Source organism: Poecilia formosa, unplaced genomic scaffold, assembly GCF_000485575.1.
Source record: "Poecilia formosa unplaced genomic scaffold, Poecilia_formosa-5.1.2 Scaffold32, whole genome shotgun sequence".
Classification (NCBI taxonomy): Eukaryota; Metazoa; Chordata; class Actinopteri; order Cyprinodontiformes; family Poeciliidae; genus Poecilia; species Poecilia formosa.
In genome coordinates this window covers 2,204,561-2,209,334 of record NW_006799971.1, presented here as the reverse complement: position 1 = coordinate 2,209,334, position 4,774 = coordinate 2,204,561, and the positions used below count along the sequence as shown (strand labels likewise).

The 4,774-nt window shown below is 36.1% G+C and overlaps 1 protein-coding gene across 4 annotated transcripts in view; it reads left to right on the top strand.

Annotated features, from left to right (window-relative positions):
- Nucleotides 1-4,774, top strand: part of LOC103136426 (protein ELFN1-like) — a 128,396-nt gene that overhangs the window by 46,371 nt on the left and 77,251 nt on the right. For 3 of the 4 annotated variants that reach the window (XM_016670300.1, XM_016670299.1, XM_016670298.1), the window contains one exon: nucleotides 3,495-3,586. The exons of the other annotated variant lie outside the window; for it this stretch is intronic. The gene's annotated coding sequence lies outside the window, so the exon portion shown is untranslated. The remainder of the gene's footprint in view (nucleotides 1-3,494; nucleotides 3,587-4,774) is intronic. 4 annotated transcript variants of the gene reach the window in all.

The following is a 4,774-nucleotide window of genomic DNA, read 5'->3' as shown; positions in this document are numbered from 1 at the left end:
GAAGCTCAAAAAAGTCGATGTTACTGATAATAAAGATCCCCAAGACTTCTGGGAAAATATTCTCTTAACTAATGAGACAAAAGTAGAGATTTTTCTAAAGTGTACATCTTTTTGCCACAGGTGTAAAACCAGCACGTTTCAGAAAAACTATTTTACTGTCGGTCTGAACCAACAGTAAAACATGGTAGTGGTAGTGTGATGGTCTGTTGCTGGGTGACTGGAACCAGGAACTCTCCTCACTACAAAAACATCCTAAGGAGGAATCCTGGCCATTAGTTTGTGACCTTAAGGTCTAGTGAACTTTGAATTATGCAACAGGACAGTAATTCCTGTTGCAAGTCCAAACAAAGACTATGAAGTGGCCTAGTCAAATCCTGAATCTCAATCTGACTCATATGCTGTGGTGGGACTCTAAAAATGCCATCCACGTTTAAAAACAATTATTTCAGAGCACTGTAAAGGAATCAGTTTTGGCCATAGGAAGTGCTTGACGACAGTTGTTGTTAGTCAGCATAACCCGTTTTTACTACAGTCTCTCCTGAAGGGTTGTTGGATGATGAATGGGTCCATCAAAAAGTTTGGAAATAGATGTTTGGTCCCTTGACAGAGCTCCTTAAAATCACTCACAAAAAAACAAAAAAGGTGCAAAAAAAACCAAACAAACAAAAAAAAAAACAGACCACGTAGACTTCTGTGGTGCTTGTGATCCTTTGTGCAGCTTCAGCCATTGGACAGTTCTCAATGATTTAGCTACAAGTACAGGAACCAAGAGCACAAAAGCATTTTCATCTCTCTAAATATTCTGGAAGAACGTCCAGAAACTATGGAAAATGTAAGACAGTTTTAAACTCTTGCCTTATATTTTTATTCTTTCTTGGGCAGCATCTGTTGTGAACAACTGTGATCTCAGAGTTTGGCTCGTAGCTGTCATACATAAATATGATCAACCATCCCTAAAAATATACAGCTCACCTTTTGCCGTTCGAGTTCAGACTATATTTGGAAATGTACAGTTCAGTGTCTTCAGGTTCTTTCTATATCTCCGTGACTCTTGTTTGTTCCACCAGTTTTCGAATAGTTTTAGCTATTTGTTATGAACCATAAGTGAAGATTGTGGCTGTAAACTGTACTCTGCCACAAAAAAAAGGTTTTGAATTCAACTAACGGCGTAAAAATTGCCTAGATCTTGCTGGAACATTAGTCAGGTGACAGAAGGCTGACTTTGTAACCGTCTTTATGTGGCTCTAAAGGTTCAGGTCTGAGTCCATCACTATACCCAGATTTATCGGTAATAACTGAACCTGTGTTGATTCTATATTATTCCTCTTTAGGTCCAAAGATAACTTCAGTTTTGTTTCTGTTTGTTGGGCTGCAGCACAAGTGCAGATAAGACTGAATAACCCTCACCTATATGTCACCAAAAACAAACCACATAGCAGTCCAGAATGTCTGTTATCGTGTTATTACTGTTACTGAATATTTTGGGATGTGCTCGTCCACATCCCAAAATATTCAGGTCCCATGGAAACGAGGCATGCTGCAGATTCACCATGCTCAGCAAGCGTGTCCATGCGTGTGCTCCTATTTTAGTATTTGCATTTTTTGCAGGGTTTCCATTGTCATGTGTTGCATTTTATAAAGACTTTATGTAAGAAAATGAGATTATCTTATGAAATATAGTTTCATAAGAAACTATATTTTTTATGAAATATAGTTTCTTATGAAACCCATTCATTGGGTTTTGAATGCTCATTCAAAACCCAAAAGTTTTAATTCCCTTTAAGTTTTAATTACCAAGAGAAAAAGGCGCGGAATGCAAAGACACAGACATGAGACACTTCAAACTTTTATTCATGAGTAGAACATTTTTAATCATGTCTCATTTTCCTTCCACTTCACAACCATGTGCTACTACAGTACAGTCAGATAGAAACGTTTTACCCGCTGTTTGTGGTTAAAGCTGCAGTAATAAACGTTTATAAAAAAAAAAAAAAATTGTTTTTGAAATTATCATCAAGTCATGACAGTATGGTATTAGACAGATAATCTGTGAAAAAATAAATCAAGTTCCTCTGCCTTCTCCCAGTGCTAACTAGAAACAACCAAACACAGCCAGGAGGCGGGCCTTAGCCCCTTCTCCTGGCTCTGATTGGTTGTTTTTTGGTTGCGGTGCATTTCTTCAGACGGCTATAAAAGCACGCTGAGGAGGTGGAGGAACTCTATCATGTTATACTGTCACAACCTGGTGAGAGTTTTAACAAATATACATATAAAAAAAACTTATTTTTTAAAGAAAAGTTGTAAACTGCAGCTTTAAACAGTGTGAACACTTTCGTAAGGCACTGTATATTCTCACTTTCACACTGAAGACAATTTGTTGCCCCAGTTTCACCTCTTATGTGATGCCGATAATCTCTTATCTCCAGCTTCAGATCTGAGTGTGTCACCACACACACACACATAAACGCACGCACACACACACACACACACACACACACACGCACACACACACACCTACATACACACACCGCAGTGTGACAAGGAGCAACAAAACTGCAATCAAATCCTTATTTTAGGTTGAAACAGATCTCACTTCTTCCTTCTCCTCTCACCTCTCCTTTCTCTCTGCTGTACCTCAGGCTCCTTGTTTTGCCTTCTTTGCCAACACAACTCATCCATTTTGAACAAAAGGCGGACCAAAAGCCCTCACGGTTTATTTCTGGGGCTAAAAGAAAGAGAAAGAACAGAATGGTTTCTGGTGAAAGGACCGTTCTGTGTGAATCCTCATGGTTTGATTGAAGTGAGCCCTCATTCTTTTGAGCTTATGGTCTCTATAGTGATGAGGAGGCAGCTGGGGATGAATAGGAGAAGGTGAACAGACTGGCCAGATGACAAAAGGAGCAATAATTGTGACCCAAAGTCGAAGCGGGTTGGTCCTTTTCAGCTCAGCAGAAGTAAATAAGTTCTCACAGAACAGAAACGTCCATCTAGTTGAAAGAAAAAGAAAACCAACAATATTTCCTTCTTACTTTTACAGATAAGAGAATATTTGACACCTTTAACGACTACCGTGTTTATTTTTGGTTTTTAAAGTTTTTTTGTTTTTTCTTAAAATTACACTGAGAAAATGACTTAGATATATTGAATTAATTGATCACAAACAGTCAAACTTGTCCAAGTAAATTTATTCTGTTATGTTTAACAAACGTAAATAAATAAAGTTTGACAAACTGAATTTGATGACACGTGACAAATTATTTTTTTTAAGTTGGAGCTCAATTCTTCTTCCCCCCCAACATATTTAAAACCTAAAGATTTGCCTTCAAATAATGAATTTTATTCATTTTACATGCAAGTGAAATGCCACCACACAGGCCAGTGTTGGGAGGTTTGATACAAGATTTAGACCTGATAACAGGGAGAAACCTGTTATTTTTATAGTTAGTTATAATTCAGTTTAAGTTAAGTGAATATTTTGTGTTCTTTTTCTCCAGACACATTCCACAGTGGGCCAATCCTCAGTCCTGCTGTAAACTCAACTTCCTCATCGATGCCAATATTCCAGCGGAACAAAGCAAGAAGCAAAGTAAGCTAATGATTTTTTTTTTTTTGAAAGCACTTTTTCAGTTGTGAAAGTTAAACTTTCATCAGCTGTTGCACATCAGATAACTAAAATTCTCCATTTTCATTCTGAATGAAGGGCGAATGTGTTGGAACATCTGTTTCTCTGCCGTACCATAAAACCAAAGACTGCTGTTGGTCATTCCTCCTCTGAGTTGCTATGATTTGATTTGATTCGGTACCGTATTTCGTAAAAGTCAACCGACTCCAGGATTTTAAATGAGGTCTTCAGAGAATAATGTACGATAAAATAAAATGAAGCATAATATTTTAAAATTGAGTCCATAATTTACTAAATGAAATAAATATTAGTTAAGTACATGTGAAGACGTTGCTTCACATATGTGATCGTCAATTTGAAAATACCTGTGGACCACAAATGGCTTTTTTTTTTTTATTAAAAATGCATCATACTTTATATTTTCTGTATTTGTATTGATTGTATATTTATTGATATATTACAACTAAAACCGGTATTTTAATTAAATATATTTTTCTGTTAAAAAATTGACATGTTCTACACGTTTTTGATCAGTTGTTCTCTATTTTCTAAAAAAATTTAAAAAATATTTTTGACTCTTTAAAGATACTTCCTGTATTCAGTCATGTTTATTTTTTTAGGGCCCCAAGTCTGCTATTGGGTAAAATGCACTTTTTTTTATTGTGATCCTGATTAATATTACGTTATCAAAATGAAATCAAAACATTTCGGTAATAAGACATAAATACTTTGGATTGGGTCCAGCTTTTCCATTTTTTGAATTTTCTGTGTTTCTTTTAAAAAGGGACAATTATCTCCTTTTACAGGATTTTACGATAACTTTAATTGGAGAGAGACGGTATTTCTGGACAAATAATCCTCAAGTGGACAATCTCTAGAGAGAAATAAAATCTGTTGTTCAGGAGGCAGAGGACTGAACCAAGCTGTCCTTGTAAAGAAAAACAGTAAAATGCCAAACATCTCGTTGAAAGTGGCTTGCCAAGAAATTCTTGAATACAGTTAAAGGTGAAAAGATGTCAAATCACTGATATTATGTAGTTCCTCTGAGGAAAAGAGAGATGTCAGGAACCTTGTGAGAAAGGACAGGATCCAAAACATAAAGCTGTGAGAAGAATTAGAAAAAAAAAAAAACTTAATTAAACTGTTTCTGTC